Genomic DNA, 17794 nt, shown 5'->3' on the forward strand with positions numbered 1-17794 from the left:
CGTCGCTATATATACACCCTCGACCCGTCATACACCACGTGTAACATTTTTGGAAAAATAAACAAAAGATATAAACTGGGAACCACACGTAGGCAGTTTCTTGATTCACATATTCAAAGACATGTACACGTTCAACGCGAACAAAGATAATTCAGCTCTTTTGATGATAATGAAATGGAAGTTTTACTGACGCATGCATCGCCGAATGTTGCTATGTGTCTGGCTTCTATTATCAAGCGCGTCATTTCACACCTGCTTCTACTCATGATCACTGTTTCTTTAAATCTTGGTCTGCACTTGCATCTCTGGCAATGGATGGCAAGAAAGCCGTCAGCGGCCACGTTGTTAACTTTGTTACTATGTTCTCGTAGCCTGTCATTTATGCATCTACCTGTTTGACCGATGTAGGATTGTCCACAGCTGAGAGGAATACGGTATACCACGCCGGCGATGCAATCAACGAATTTGTTTTTATGTTCTTTTTCGCATGCGCTACGTGGGATTCTTTCCGGCCTTGTGGTTTTACAGAGGCTGACCTTTGTTACTATGTTCTCGTAGCCTGTCATTTATGCATCTACCTGTTTGACCGATGTAGGATTGTCCACAGCTGAGAGGAATACGGTATACCACGCCAGCGATGCAATCAACAAATTTGTTTTTATGTTCTTTTTCGCATGCGCTACGTGGGATTCTTTCCGGCCTTGTGGTTTTACAGAGGCTGACCAATTTATTAGGTGGCGAAAACACAACGTTAATGCCGCTCCTTCCAGCAATCTTCTTTATTCTATGGGAGAATCCGTGTATGTAGGGGATGACGGCAACCTTTCCTTTGTTCATGTCAGTGCTCGACACGTGCACCTGCTCAAATTCAAATTCGTTGATTGCATCGCCGGCGTGGTATACCGTATTCCTCTCAGCTGTGGACAATCCTACATCGGTCAAACAGGTAGATGCATAAATGACAGGCTACGAGAACATAGTAACAAAGTTAACAACGTGGCCGCTGACGGCTTTCTTGCCATCCATTGCCAGAGATGCAAGTGCAGACCAAGATTTAAAGAAACAGTGATCATGAGTAGAAGCAGGTGTGAAATGACGCGCTTGATAATAGAAGCCAGACACATAGCAACATTCGGCGATGCATGCGTCAGTAAAACTTCCATTTCATTATCATCAAAAGAGCTGAATTATCTTTGTTCGCGTTGAACGTGTACATGTCTTTGAATATGTGAATCAAGAAACTGCCTACGTGTGGTTCCCAGTTTATATCTTTTGTTTATTTTTCCAAATATGTTACACGTGGTGTATGACGGGTCGAGGGTGTATATATAGCGACGAGAACGAGAAATAAACCTGTTGTTGAAAGTAGCGCTGTGTGTGTCTGATGTGTCTTCTTTTGTCCTTGTCAAGCTTGCGCTATAACAAAATAAGATATGCCGTACCAACAAGCCCCTATTTCTATCCTCATCGCCTTCCCTACTGCCTCGCAAAAACATGCGCGTGCAAACAGACTGGATGACACTTGCTCTGCGATTACCGTTCAAACTTCAGCTGCAATAAATTGCTTTACGGTTTACATTTGGCGCTTCTTCAAGTCAATATTCCCTCTGCCGAGAGCGTGCAAAACCATTTGCTCCTGTCGTGTGACATAACCATCCATCCCTGGTCAGAATACTGCCTTAATGCAGCGCCAATGTTCCCACTAAGTGGCATCAATAGATATGTTGTTAGAAGGGATTTTTAAGCGCAGCCCCCTCAGCACAGTCAGTTGAAACTTGTTGATACTGGGCCGATATATTTAAATAAAATTTTCTAAAATTGCACCCATTCAGTTACGCATTTGCATAGCCGTGAAATTCCACACAATGGAGTAGGTCCAATGTCCAGAATTCCTTAATAGGCCCATGCTACAAGGCACGATGTTTGTTGTTGTTGTTGTCTTCTTTTTAATGTAGCACAAAGAGCTGCACATGCTTGTTGTTATGATGTCCAAGGAATGGAACCTACTAATAAAAGCGATGACTTAACAAATGAGCAACCTATTGCTGCGTTTTAGGAAGTGCAAATAGGAAATATAATATATGAAGAGCACTCCTGAAAAAACCGAACCTTGAGTTTTGTGTTTCGGCCATCGATGAGAGACTGTCAAGCTCAGTCCTACGTGCCGTCGAACAAAAAAAAATGTGTGGGCACTTTGCTGAGCTAAACTCTGATAGGTGAAAGCGTATCTATGACTGCCTCTGTTGCTGTTGTCTGAACTGTTCTGCGAACGGACGCCGCCGTGGCCGCGAGCATGGGATGCAAGCACACTGTCACCGGCTGTGATTGATCACCGCTTTCCTGCATACACCACGGACACTCATGAGCCACTATATAAAGGCTTACACCTTAAAATGTCACACAGCACAGCATTGAACCGCTTCCTGCATGATGCAAGTGATAGGTGCGAGTGATTAAACGATCCGGCCACGGCTTCTAGCGATTCCGCAGGTGATACGCTCGGGTTTTTGAAGATACCACGTGCACTTGCACGACCGTGTTTCAGAAATCACTTTGGGAACAGTGTTCGACCAGTCGTAGAGAGCCGAGATACACTGTAAAAAAAATTTCTTCAGTTTACGGTCAAAGCTGCAGGTAAAACGTTGCCGGACACTTTTCCGTTAAATGAAAAACGGTGTTTCCGTAGAACGGACAGGCCGTAAAAATTATTTCCGTTAAATGGAAAATGGTGTTTCCGTAGAACGGACAGGCCGTAAAAATGTTTCCGTTAAATGGAAAACGGTGTTTCCGTAGAACGGACAGGCCGTAAAAATTATTTCCGTTAAATGGAAAACGGTGAGCTCCGTAGTTGTGATCACAGAATTGACCGTATTTTGCAAATAAGAAAAACGGTGAGTTCCGTAAAACGGAAATGCTGTAAATTGAGCCCCGTACTTGTGATTATAGTACATGACCGTACTTTGGTAATGAAGAAACGGGGACTTGAATGCTCGTGTTCTCGAGCCAAATTGTTTCGTTCATTGGAATAAGTTATTTTGGGCAATGAACCACCCAAGTCGTACATTACAACGTGGATAACTTGCAACATCATTTAAGATATAGCTGTAAATGGGGCAGAAATCATAGCACACAGGAAATACACCACACAGAATGTGCTGTGTTTGCATGTTTCCTTCTAGTGTCATTATTTTCTACACCGCTTATTCTTCGTGTCAGTGTTGTCATGTTGCATTTGGGTTCTACACCCAACATGTACACAGCATACATACAGATTTGTGTTCGAGAAACAACAAGCCACTTGAATCTGAAAAAACCTGTGTTTATTCTGCTTTACTGAAAAAAGCAGGGTGTGAGACCGGACTAGTTGGTATTCCATGCTGAAGTGACCAGCGCAAGAGTGAACGCAGGACACTAAAAAGGTGACAAGAACAGGTGCGAACTTCCAGTTGGTGTTTATTACGAAAAGGCATGTATATATACTCTTGTGCACTTGATCATAATCAGTTACAAGAGCGCACTAAGGCCGCCCCACGGCCTAAGGCGGCCTCCCACATACAGACCCCAGGTATGCAAATTCTTTAATGTCAACGCTAGGGATAATTTGCTAATGCAGTTGCCTTATGTGTTATCTGCCCCCTCAATAAAGGGCCTAGTACTTTCTTGTGCGTTGCTTGCTATTATTTCTGTTTTTTCAGAGTACATGACATTTACATTGGGAGGTGTGGATTCCAAGGAAACCCTCTCGCCCTTTTGTACTTTCGTATTACGTTCCTGTAGTCTCATATTTAGGCACCTTCCCGTTTGCCCCATGTAACGCTGCCCACAGAAAAGAGGTGTGCTATTCACTACTCCCCCTGAGCATTTCGACGAAACCTTTTCTGTGAGCAATGTTGCATGAAATTGACTGTCTGCTGACAGGGCTGGTTTTGGCACATAACTGAGATAACTTGTTGGGTGCGGGAAAAACGACCGAAACTCCCGCCCTTCCGCCTATTTTCTTTAGTTTATGCAAGATAGCGTGAATGTATGGGATGACTGCTAGATTCCTGCGAACAGTATCACATAGGTGTAACTAAAGAAAATAGGCCAAAGGACTGCAGTCTTGGTCATTTCTTCCGCACCCCGCAAGCTATCTAAGTTATGTGCCAAAACCAGCCCTGTCAGCAGACAATCAAAATCATGCAACATTGTGCAGAGAAAGGGTTTCATCAAATGCTCAAGAGGAATAGTGTATAGCATACCTCTTTCCTGCGGGCAGCGTTACGTGGGACAAATGGGAAGTTTCCTAAACTTGAGACTACAGGAACATAATCAGAAAGTACAAAAAGGGAAAGAAGGTTTCCTTGGAATCCATTGCACCCAATGCAAATGTCACTGACTGTTTGAAAAAACAGAAATACTAATAGCAAGCAGTGTGAAAGAAAACACTAGACTCATCATTGAGGCAGCGGCTATTGCAGAATGCAACTGCGTTAGCAAGCCATCCCTATAGCAATGACTGTTAAAGAATTCGAATATCTGGGGTCTGTATGCAGGAAGCCGCCTTAGGCCTTGGTGCGCTCGTTTATTTGTGATGGCCATGTTGACTTGCACGATTGTAACAGATTATGATCAAGTGTGCAAGAGTACATATACATACCTTTTTGTAATGAACACCGGTTGGAAGTTTACGTCTGTCCTTGTCGCCTTTTTAGTGTCCCGTGTCCACTCTTGCGCAAGTCCTCTCCGCATAGACACTAGAAATTGGCTGACTAGAGGAAGGATTGGTTGAGACTTGGAATGACTGGCTGCTTGCAGAGGCTTTCGGCTTTGCCTGAAAAGAAAGAAACACCAATCAATTAAGGCTGTTCAATTATTTACTATCATCATCACTATTGTTTTTCAGATAAACAATGATTTCGTATTCACAACTGTCACTACAAGTGCTCTTGTCAAAAGAAATCGTTCAGACTCAGCCATGTTGGTGTATATTCATTCGTAGCCTTATAGCATAAAAAGCTTCAGATAGAAAGGACCCAAGTCAATTGATGGTTTGCTTGAATGTCACGTGCACATTATGACATTCGGAGATTACATCTCCCATATTTAGGGAGAGCTGCCATGGCCACATACTGCAGACCATAGCTTTCAACTTTCACTGCTCCATTGCTCCATTAAACAACCTTGGAGATTTTACTGTTTCCCAAAACTATGAAGTACTCTTGAAACAAGCGCAAACCATGCATGTTGTTTACTTCCAACCCAGAACAAGCAAGCCAAAGATATTGTCCAGCTGACAGGTTGGTAGAATAGCAACAATAGCAACAATACAAAAAAACCATGCTTGCACCACAACTGTGTCACAACAGCTGTCAGCCCCTTTCGGATATGGTTTGTGTCACGGAGGAAGTATCAAAGTGTAATATTCTTTTTACTGAAGCAGTGAAAATTGAAAGTTGCGGTCGTGAATGCGTCAACATGCCCTTCCCATCTTCATAAAAAGTTATAGTATTGCACTGTGTTCACCGAAAAATTTGCCCTTTTTGTAAAGAAGCCTGCAATTATGCCTGGACCCGATACATGGCTCTGGCAGGCAGTACTGTTTATTCTGTCCGTTTCTTGACTTGCAATCCCATAACGAAACAAATAATGCAACATATTTTTCCAGATTGCATTGCTTCATGTGAATGTGCTTAATTTGGGAAATTTCCGAAATGAATCAAGCCTCTCCTAAAAAATTTTAAAGTAGAGTAATTCATTAACATGCCTAAACATGAGCACTTCCTGTGGATTTTGAGAGCCAATGAGGACAGAGCTATTTGCTCAAATTTCTACGACTCATGGCAACAGGATGGCCGAATTCTGTGCTGTTAGTAAATGCAAAGAAAAAAAACTTTGGTCAATTTATGCAATGTTTCTTACCAAAATTTTTCTTCTTTATACCGTAGTGGGGATACTCTGTGGTAATTAGTTGGAATTAATGCTATTGGCCTGCAGTCTGGTACAAAATATTTTTAAAGCCGCAGCGACAACACTATTTCTTTCGGATCTATCCAAAATGCAGATTCGGTAAAATCCAGGGAAAATGCTTCTAACTAAACAGGTAATTCTATATTGTTTTTTGCAGAGACACCTTTTTTTTTTCTCTTGGAAAACTAAGGTTAATTTCATTGTCGCCAGGCTGGGGCAGCAAAATAAATTTTTAAATCAAAATTAAAAGTGATCGCCAGGCATGTCCAGTTGAATTTATCTGAACATGCCCTACTGTCTACAGTACACATGTTGCCACATTAAAGGCGTGCAAGAAGGCACCAGTTATATTTTCTAGGGCAAGAAGGCAATGAAGTATGCTACTTAAGGCAATTAGTCACAGGAGTCCTGGATCAGTAGAAGAAAATTTAAAGACTATAAATTGTTTAGAAGACTTAAGTCACATAAAGGTACCATCATTGCATTGTGCTAAAACTAACCTAAGAGACTGAAACCTGACATGATAAAAATGGAGCTTGAGAATGAAGGCTTGCTCAACAAGCAACAGAACGACAAAAAAATGATATGCATGATAAATTTTAAAAAACGCGCTGATGAGGACGGTAAAGAACTAGGCACCATGACGAAATTTGTAAATATGCAAGCATAGGATGGAGTCAGTTGGCGCAAGCCATATATATTTACAGATTACTAGGAAAGGCCTTCGTCCCGCAGTGGACATAATGTATGTGAGAGCACTGTGCCCCTTCAATTACGCAGTCCCAGACTGTCCGCAAATCACCGGCGGCTTCTGGTCTGGCTTGCATTGACAGAAGGGCACATCACAGTCATGTGATCCCGCTGCCTGGGACTGTCCAAGGTTTTTTTTTTTAAAGCACCGTGATTGGAAATCGCTCTCCTGGCTGCTGCTGTCTGCTATTAGCTACTTAAATTATAGGGTTTTACGTGCTGAATCCACTTTCTGATTACGAGGCAAGCTGTAGTAGAGGACTCCGGAAATTTCGACCACCTGGGGTTCGTTAACGTGCACCTAGATCTAAGTACATGGGTGTTTTCATATTTTGCCCCCATTGATATGCGGCCACCGTGGACGGGATTCAATCCCGTGACCTCATGCTTTTAGCTTCTTGTAGATAGCGCCCTACCCAGCAAATTCAGTAGCGTGGTCATCAAAATGGTGCAGTCTCAGAGGCCATGTCGCCGACACAACCATAAAGCTTGCATAATGGAATCGCAGCCTGAGCACATTGAACATGTTAACAAAGCTCAGTTTACATCGTGCTCTCGCTCTTCGGGCCCCTTAACCGCTGTATTTAAGCCAGCTCATTCATTTCCTGTAAAATTTAAGCGTCATTGCCACACAAAAATAAGCAAAAACACGGTTGTGCCACATCACTGTTCACCCACAAAGCACAGGCCGATATCCTCAAAGCTCGTGAAACTGTCTACTAAAGGCCTGACGTGTGTCTAGGACAGAGCACGTCTACACTGTCTACTAATCCTGCACACCCAAAAGCAAAATTTCGAATTTGGGTAGCAGAAGGAATCAGCACACATGTCAACAGCAATCGGTGAAGCTCTGACTATACAGGTTGTCCCACGTAACTTGAGCCAAACGATAAAAGTATGCAAACATGACGTAGCTCGACAGAACCAAGGTAACATTGTTTGCTGTGACTTGGACATACTTAGATATTTTTTCATTCCACCACAATAAATATTTTATTTTCGTTAATTAATCAACTTTTCAAATATTATAATTAGATTAGAAGTGTCCATGAGAAAATTGTAGAGCAACATGAAAAGCTCCCCATACAGCTTTCTGTTGTTCGAGACATGCTGCGTAGAAGTGTTTTTTCGAGAAAGAAGCTTGCGAATACACGCAAAGTGCTGTGAATGGACAGTCACGCAACAATTTATTGTGTATTTGCAGGCTTCTTTCGCGCTAGGAAAAGCACTTTTATGTAGCATGTATTAATCATAATATTTGAGAAGTTGATTAATTACAGAATACTAATGATTTAATCTGGCAAAATGAAAAAAAAATGAGTATCTCGAAGTGAGGGCAAACAACATTACCTTGGTTCTGTCCAGTTACGTGGCATTTGCATATTTTCAATGTTTGGCTGAAGTTACGTGAAACACCCTGTATGCCACGCAAGCTACCAGCATTAAATATCTACATGCAATATGATGTTTCTTTGTCCACCAGTTTCACTCATCTGAACAGCGAAATCTACCTGTTTACTATGCATATAGCAATGAGCATGACAGATTTCACGAAACACATCAAGAAAAGCAAGCATTTGCGCCTGATCACTGTGCATTACCTTAAAAAAACACAAGGACTAAGGTTGCAGCAATTAGACAACTCATGAAAACCTCGCATTATGGCACACAAAGCATCGATTTAACGGCAGCGATAGCTAAGTGCATGATATTTTCTGTCTGGAACGCGCAAAGTACACATAAATACACAGCCTCTTTTAAAACATGGCGTCAAGCCCGCATGCATCTTTTTAAGACAGCTGCCGTCTGGTAGCTACTTGCATATGTCTGAACAAATATCTGCTGACAGCTCTGAGAGTCTGCAGTCTGTGACTTCTGGTAAAACGAATGCGATACTGGCTGCCCTCGGACTGGTGGATGGGGCTTCCGAAGCTGATTGAGAAAATCGAATGCGGGACAGCAGTGCTAAGCAGTCCAGGACTGTCAAGGACTGATAATCGAAGAGGCCCACTAATGCTTTGTGTTCCTATCCTATGTAATCTCTTCATACTGATCAGCTCAAGCTGCATGGCAAAGAAGTCTTGTTAGTGCTGTGAAGACAAGCCTCTTGCCCAAACATTGGCTATAGAGACGACCATCGTTCGACAACTGTTGATCTGTTCATAGAAGTGAGAATTCCGCGACAAACTTTTCAATGAAGTAAGCAATATGATGATCAACTTGTTTCACAACACTTCATAAGTACACCTCACCTTTAACTCACTTTTGCATGTAAGTAAATATGAAATTGTCGCTGTGAACAGTTGTCCCCGACTGCTGTACACTTGTGATAAAAAATTAACCGTATTTGAAAGTTTGTATAATTAGCCAGGAGAGCCGCACTTGCTGGATGGCTCATCATTTAATTTGGAAAAAAATTCAGCAGTGAGCAGCAATTGCATCACTAATGACCTTGAACATCTTTTATAATTATTAATTTGTAAACACCTGTTGTCGAACAGCCCACGTACTGAAGTTTTCAACACATTGTACACAATTATAGCACATACTACACGAAATAAGATCTGTAATAGACCTTACCAAATACAATATTAGTGTGGCGGCAGGTCAAATGGCTCCTTGCAATGCTTGCGTCCTTCCTGGGAGAACAAAAAATGACATTAGGCTTACACTGACAGCACCAAACCACATAATTTAAGTTGCAAACAAGTGCCCCAGAACATAGGAAGTTCTAATTAGATATGGTCAACCTGCTTAACCATGTCACAGACATTGAATGACAGAATGTACTTTTATGGAGCCTCAACTCCATGAAATACATGCTAATACAAACATGCTAGTACACAGAATCAAATTGGATGCATGAAAATTCTCAGTAAACTTTTATTTCCTAGCAACCACAAGTTGCTCTTTGTGAAGTGCAACAAGTGAGTGTCTAACCTACACTAAGAAGGTGGAAAATTCGGGATCCTTTCTGGTGAATAACTAACCATATCCCTACCGGTACCCAGCAATACAAAGGTGAATTGTAAGTATTATATTGATTAAAGAAACAGTTCAGTGCTACCAAGCAAGTACAATAAATAAATTATTTCAAGTTCATCTTCATGTCAGGCTAACCAAGTTAATTTTCTTTAGATCACATGAGAGAATGGTTCGAAAAATATATTGGAATCTGTCAACAATGTTGAAGCAATTTTATGACGGCCTGCAGATAGCAGTTGTTGAAATAAGACCTGGGGCAGGGGGAGAAAAGACAAAGAAGTGTGATAAAACAAAATGGGGCCTGTGCTGTGCAGCTACTAAATGCAGTTTTATTAAATTATGATGTGCAAAATAGCAGATGTAAGAGATGCGAGACCCTCAGGTGGTATTTTGCAACGTTGTTATGGGAAATTGTTTCAAGGAGCATGACTCCTTAACCCTTCGAGGGTCAATGACGTAAATATACCGCACCGCGAAGTACAAAAATGGTCGATGCCGTATATTTACGGCGCTGTCTGTAGGCTTAAAAAGCGCGACAATTTCCTAACCTTTTCTTTTCTGTCATGTGCTGCCATTATGTGGAAATACAGGGAATTTCTTTTGCACGCCTCGCTCTCTCAGTTTTCGTTGCATGGTTTGTTTTAGCGCTAGTTTGCTCCTGCGCGTCTATGCACTACCGCTAGTGCATTGGCGTGCGCACGGGCGGGTGGCAGTTTGGGTTTTGTTTTCGCAGGCCGTTTCAGCTTCTTGCGCTTGCAAAACTGATGGCTATCTCATTACTAATCGCTCAAAAGGCTACTGCTTGTTTCTCGCTCATTTAGTGCTCGCAGGGGTGCGCATAGGAAAGATGCTGCCGTGCATGCGCTTCTGTTGCTCCTTTTCTTTTTTTTTGTGACTCGCGAAAACTAATTGCATCTGGTTGGCGATAAGATGAAGATTAGTGGAAGTTTGTCACACGTTTTGCTTTTTTGATGGGCACACAACCGCACAGTTTTCTTGAGTGCGTGCACCTACACAGTTCGATTACGCTATGGATGTACTATCATAAGCAATATGAACGGGAACACAGGAACGCATGGCAAACAGCCTTGAAACAGACTCGGGGCGATACACAGATGGCGCTGTGAAAAACGAAGGGGGAAAGGAGAGCACTCTTCCACTAACTGGTGGCACTCCCACCACGCTGGCATTTCTACAAAGGAGCAGCTTACGTCATGGATTGTCCGACAGCCGATAAGACGGTGATCGTCGCCAGTGACTTACACCGATTCACTTTCTTTTCTTTCATTCTCTTTTTTTTGTTCGTGCAACCACTTGATAGTACCCCGAGAAAAAGTTTGCCCTGTATTGCAAACCAATTCTTTATTTGAATCGACGCACTCGGCTGTCAGGGGCACCTCGAGCAGCGGCGACGCTCGAACCAATGACGACAGAGGAATAGAATAAAGAAAAATTTAAAAAAAAGAACACTGACAAACTGTCTCTCGTGCGACTGTTGCACGAAGTTCGTTCAGAAAAAATTCATGTCGCACACTGCAGTGGCCCACGCAGAGCAGTCAACTCTGAATTTGTAGCCTCAAGATGCCTCGAGTGCCTCTTAAAGAGCGGGAAGATATAATAGAAATGTCTAAAAGAGGTTATACGCAGCGCAATATTGCTCTTGTGACAAGCCGCCCATTGAAAACAGTCAACCGGATTATCCAGGCTTACCGAGACGAAGGACGCATAAACGATGCACCGCACCGCACACGACCTCGATCAACAACGAACGACCAAGACCTTTGCATCGTGGCTGCCGTCAGCGACAAGCCATTTCAAAGTGCAAAAGACGTTCGAGGTGCTCTTGGCTTGAACAACTTGAGCGACAGCACGGTACGACAAAGGCTTAGAGAAGCAGGACTGCAAAGTTGCATCGCCGCACAGAAACCACTGCTCACCGCAGCTAACAAAGCGGCTCGCCTGAGGTTCGCTACTGAACACCGCAGCTGGAGTGAGAGTAGGTAGAAGTATGTAGTTTTCTCTGATGAGTTCACGTTCTCGAGCCGCTGGGACCAACGAAAGAGAGTGTGGTATACCGCAAACACACGCTTTAGTCCGCAGAATATCCAGGAGGTGGCCGCCAGTGGACACGTGTCTGTGAACGTCTGGGGGGCGATTTCCCACGCAGGCCTAGGCCCACTGGTGAGAATTGATGGGAGGTTCACCAGTGCTGCGTATTGCACTCTGTTCAAGCACCAGATGATCCCCTATGTGTTGAACAGGCCGCACCCGGATGGGTGTTATTTTTTCCAGCGGGACTTGTCTCCCGTTCACACATCGAAGGACGTGGCGCGCCTTTTGGAAGAGCGAGGGGTAATGCAACTTCAGTGGTGTGCGAAGGGTGTCGACATGAACATTATAGAGCACGTTTGGGGCCGTATGAAAGTGAACCTTTCGAAGAGCTCACTAGAACTGGCGAACTCCGACCAACTATGGGAAGCAATAGAACATGAGTGGAAGCCCGCCTTCAGCGTGATACCGCATTCATCGAGGCTGTCTACGCGTCTTTGCCTCAAAGAATGGAGGCCGTCGTTAAGTTGACGGTGGCATGACGCATTATTAGGCCACCAACGAACAAAGCAAAGGACGAGGATAAGCTGCGATAACGCTATTGCCTTATTTCATTTGCTTCAATATCTTTTTAATATTCAGCAAGCGCCAATAAACTTATTTTGAACTCACCCTTAAAGACAATTTTTTCCTGGTTTAGAAGATTTACCATAAATCAATATCGAAGTTTGGAACAGTGCTATCTTTTGTAATGATTCGACGCAAAAGGTTACCATTGACGCAATATCGAACAGTGTTATGACTGTCTGCTGGCGATGTGAAATTCCGCACTTTGCAGACGCATGGCGGGAGTGCGAACAGTTGTTAGAACAGCGTCCCCCTTTCCACTTTGTTTCTGATGGTGGCCGCTGCGTATCACCCATATAGCTGGGTCTGAGGGTGTTTTCTACGCGTTCCTGTGTTCCCTTAGATATTGCTCATAATAGTATGTATTAGTGTAAGAGCAGGAACATTTGAGTCTTGCAAAGTATTCTCGTGTGCACATTTTCAAAGCCTTGAACTATAACAATGTAAAAAATTTTTTACTCTTATAGGTTTATTTCCTTTTTTATTATTGTTATTCATGAATAAAGAGTATATATAGTATACCAACGCAAAATAATTTTTTTCTGGCTTTACGAACACCCTAGAAAAATTACGGCAAATTTTTTTCGAAATAAGTCCGTAAGAATTGGAATCTGCAATAAAAAAAATCGACCCTGGGCGGTCGAATATGGCGGAAAAGATCGACCCTCAAAGAGTTAATTATATTCATGCAATCTTTAGAAACGAATGGCATAAAGGACATACTTGTTGACAGTTTCATAGCGAGTCATGAACATGATGCACGCGGGAGTTAAGCATCTTTAAAAAATGCTCTAGAAACTTGCAAAAAGCAAGTTTCTATAACCTCTCACAACACCGAGCTTCACCTACAAGTGTTGTAACATTTCCTTGCAACCTTGTGCATTTCCTTGTGTGTGTGTGTGTGTGTGTGTGCGCGCGCGCACACACACACACACACAAACAAATATTAGGCCTATTTGTCCTGCCTAGTTGCAGCTGCAGGACAGCGGGATGTTGTAAACAACCACACAGTTGAACTGCTGCATGTGCCTCTTGCTACACTTTGCGTCAAGGCCTGGTCCGATTCACCTTTTTGAACCCAGATTTTGAGACTATGGCTGACCTCCTGAATGTGATCGAACAGTGGTCACACCACTGTAGGCCAATGTTAGACCTAGGTATAGAAGTTCTCCTCGACTTGTTGAGGATGCTATTTCGTGCTTCTGTGACAGAGCTTCACAGCCGAACAGTGCGCTGATGCGAAAGGCAGAATTCCCTCCTTAAAAGACGGGGCATAAATGCAGTGCACATGACACTCACCAAAGAAAACAATGAGGTCAAGAAATGGAAGATCACTGTCTAACGGTAGTTTTCCAGTAGAACACGTTGTGGGGCTACTTGGTGAAGGGCTTTCAGAAGATGAAGCGCCAACAGAGACAACACAGTAAGAAAGAAAAAAGACAGGACAAGGTGCTACTTGCAACTGTTTATTGAGGTCAAAAGCAATTGAATATATAGCCATGGGGAGAAGGGGAAGAAAAAAACAGAAGCATTGCTTGTGTGAAGGTGCACGCGTGAGAACACAGAAGATGCAGGGAATCATAAGATTAGCCAAAATGTAAAACTTATCTAAAAACATGCATTCATTTGTGTAAATATTCAGACACAGGCATGCTGACACAGGCATCCCCTCTATTCTTGATCTGGTCGGCCTCCAACAGTTCACGTGTCACAGTGTATTTGCTTTTAAGCACGATCGTTGTATCCTGAAATCCTGAAGCCTTGCTTCACATACTTGCTTATTCTCATTCCTGCAGGCCTTGCAATGAAGTGGCAAGTTTGAGCCATAACTATTTTTCAACGAAAGCTTGTGCTCCCACAGGTGTTCGCTGATACATCAGCCAGTTTGTCCGATATACTCTTTCCCACACTTCCACGGTATACGACCGCTTCTTCACACTTCACAAAAGGATTTGTATGTTTAATAGAACACTCTACTGTTAGAGTCATGAGATTCAATCAGGCGGCATGAAGTAGCAAGCTTTCGGGGCGCAGCAAAAACTACAGGAATTTCATACTTAGCGGCGACGTGTTTAAGATTACGTGCCACTTCGTGAGAATATGGTATCGCCACTGGATACGGCAGAAATTCCTTGCGGGCACGAGGTCGGTATACCGACCCTGCAATTAATTGTTGCAGTATAAGTCTATGCACTCCAAGACTGTTAAACGTGCGATTGCCACTATGTGCCTTGAATTTACCCTTAAAGAATTGTGCTGTCATAAGGCACACAAAACCTTTGACGAATAGATTTTGAAGTTGAAGAAAGCTGCCTTTCCTTGTTTGGTTTTGAGCAATGTTTCAGAGGCGTTGTTGAAAAAAGGTGCAAAAAAGAAAGAAACTGAAGCAGTGAAGAAGGTCAAACATTGGAAAAGAAAGCTAAACCAGTGGTGATACCATATTCTCACAAAGCAGCGCATAATCTTACATGTCATCGTTAAATACAAAATCCTGTGGTTTCTTCCAACCACAAAAACTCACTACTTTGTGCCGTCTGATTGGATATGATGACTAAGAAAGTAGAGTGTTCTAGTAAACACACAAACCCTTTTGTGAAGTACGGAGAAGGGGTCGTATACTGCATACCGCTGAAGTGTGGGAAGGAGTAAACCGGACAAACTGGCCAATGTATTAATGAACGCCTGCAGGAGCACAAGCTTTCACTCAAAAATGGTTATGGCTCAAACTTGCTGCTTCATTGCAAGGCATGTGAAAATGAGAATAAGCAAGTACGTGAAGCAAGGCTTCCTGATACAACAATCATGTTTAAAAGCAATGACACTGTGGCACGTGAACTTCTGGAGGCCAACCAGGCTAAGAAAAGCGGGGACGCCTGTGTCGACACCCCGTCTCCGACTATTTACAGAAATGAACGCATGTTTTTAGATAAATTTTTGATTTTGGTTAATCTTATGATTCCCTTCATATACATCTTCCATATTTTTGCACATGCGCATTCACATAATCAGTGCTTCTTTTTTTTTTCTTCCCCCTCTCCCCATGGCTATATATTCAGTGCTTTTGACCTCAATAAACAGTTGCAAGTAGCACCTTGTCCTGTCTTTGTTCTTTCTGACTGTGCTGTCTCTGTTGGCACTTCATCTATTGAAATGTAGTTTTCCCCCTTTCATGAGCTCATCTAGCACTGTAGAGAAGACAGAAAACAAATCACTCAACCCATTTAGTAGCTTTACTTCACGTCATATAGGCTAGAAAGTTTTCAATGAAGCAGAATACCTTTACTACGCTGGTTCTTACAGCAGCTAGTGTTTTACGACTAGCTGGCAGTGTTCTCGGCAGTGAAAAGTCGCAATTAAAGTGGTTGAGCAACTTTTTAATGTCTCCTACAAAGTGCCATGCATGTTCAAGTAAGCAAAACTACTACTGAAAGGCAAGCTCCACTATCTGGGCCTGAAGATTTTCTGTGGTGAGCATCGAGCTGGAGCTATTCCCTGCACTCAAAGGTGTTTTTAACTTTTCTACTGGTGCACTTGAACACTGAAGCATGTTGTTGCTACAGGAACACCAGAGAGCACATTTAACACTTGGTACCACCCCGACGTGGAGGGGAGCTTCCATAGCCAAGTACAATGTTTGCTTTTAACAGTGCGTTCGCACTGCCTTTTAGCATGCATTGCCAAGAAGCATTTAATGGAGTTGAACGTAGCTGACGTCTCAGGTCAGACAACTTCGAGAAAGCCAAGGCCTATGACTGTTAAGCAATCTGTACAGAAAGGCAACCATCAATTCAAGCAAATTGCTCAGAGAGTTGAAACTACCTTTTTATTTTCAGTGCCAAGCAATCTGGGCACGTACAAAATGTTAACTGGACCAGGGCAACACGTGAAGTTTACATCAAAAAGTATGTGCTGGAGTTCATAGGTACTACGGTTGGTGCTGTTTACAATATCCCACTGTCCTGCAGCCGCAATTATGTAGGACAAACCGGCCGACGACTCAAGGATTATCTTACAAAACATGCACAGACCCTTGACACAACATGGGGGAGCAACATAGCTATTGATGCTGCTTTGTGCAGTTGTACACCAAATTTTTAGCAGTGAAGTATCTTCATGACACATTTTCATAGCAGACATAACTTTCGGAATAGCTCCCACTATGCTAGCGTGCCATCACTTAACCTGCTTGGCAAATAGAAGTATTCAGATCAACCTGCCGAACGTTCTCAATTGGGCTGCTTGGTGCATGTTTAGAAGGGAACCGAACAGGGCTACAGACAGGACAAAGGGAATTTTGCTGTGTACAACGCTGTCACTTCATACTGGCAGTAACACTGTTCGTTCCCTTTTAAATATTCATATCTTTTGGTCCCTGACCACGCAACGCAGCTGCGAGCTCAGGCTATAATTTTACATTGTTACATTGCCTTCCAATGTTGCACTTAATTACATCATCGCATACTCACCTGTTATAGTTAGCTCAACACTAGCTCACAGTGAGCTTATTCGTGGCTAATCTTAGTTACCATGGAGCCCATGCGTGACAGTGCTAACGATCAGTGTGCAGTGTTGTTGCATACTCATTAAGCCAACACTAGACAAACAGTTATTTTATTGGTGCATGTTTTATCTGTTGCCTCAAATCTTGAACTCTGGCACTATAAGTGTTTTTTAAGCACCACTCATATGTGCAACCAAGTCAGGTACGAAACAATATCCCTTTCAAGTCAACGTGCTCATACTGAACCAATTGGTTGCCACAGGAAAACAAATAATCAATTATCCTTTGAATGCATCTGCAAAAATTACTCTACTTGCATAGGCCCCGTCATTCCACCAACATTTGCAGTCACTGCCTATTAAGACTACATATGCAAGACAGATATACAATAGAATGGCACAGCTTACCAGAACAAAGAGCACCACTAGACAGACTGCTGTGGCACACTTTTTCAGGCCCGCTGGCTGAGAAACTGAGCACAAACCAGCACACAGACATCCTTCACTGGTGCAATAGCTGCAATTGAAGCAAATATTATCAGGTATTTTCAGACCGGTCGTCCACAGTAAAGCAAAAACATTTTCATATACAAATACTCTTGCACATAAGCTTGTCACCGAATTACCGATTGCTGTGGTATTGTTTGGTGTCTTCAATTGTATCGTTCAACTCATTTAAAAAAAGACTTCATGAAGCACCTTCTATTCGGCAAAACAGCAGACATTTTGCTCTACATAACTCGCATGTATTTTAGAATAATTATTGTACTGATGCCTATATGCTGAAAATTAGTCTACGCAACTAGAGACAGTCAGTATTAGAACCAGCCTTTAACATCAGTGTTGACGCATCTTTTGATTTTTTTATACCAGTTTGGAACATTTGTAATTTTGGATGTCCATTACACACTTTTGGGCACCGCTATTCTGTGTC

At 42.7% G+C, this 17794-nt stretch overlaps 1 long non-coding RNA gene across 1 annotated transcript; it reads right to left on the minus strand.

The window, feature by feature from the left end:
• Positions 1-4160: 4160 nt before the first annotated feature.
• Positions 4161-17495, minus strand: LOC135898281 (uncharacterized). Its single transcript, XR_010563299.2, has 3 exons — positions 17269-17495; positions 9280-9338; positions 4161-4813 (listed from the first exon to the last, which is right to left on the minus strand). It is a non-coding gene; the product is annotated as an uncharacterized lncRNA (long non-coding RNA).
• Positions 17496-17794: the final 299 nt, after the last annotated feature.

The sequence above is a fragment of the Dermacentor albipictus genome, chromosome 10, assembly GCF_038994185.2.
Source record: "Dermacentor albipictus isolate Rhodes 1998 colony chromosome 10, USDA_Dalb.pri_finalv2, whole genome shotgun sequence".
Taxonomy (NCBI): domain Eukaryota; kingdom Metazoa; phylum Arthropoda; class Arachnida; order Ixodida; family Ixodidae; genus Dermacentor; species Dermacentor albipictus.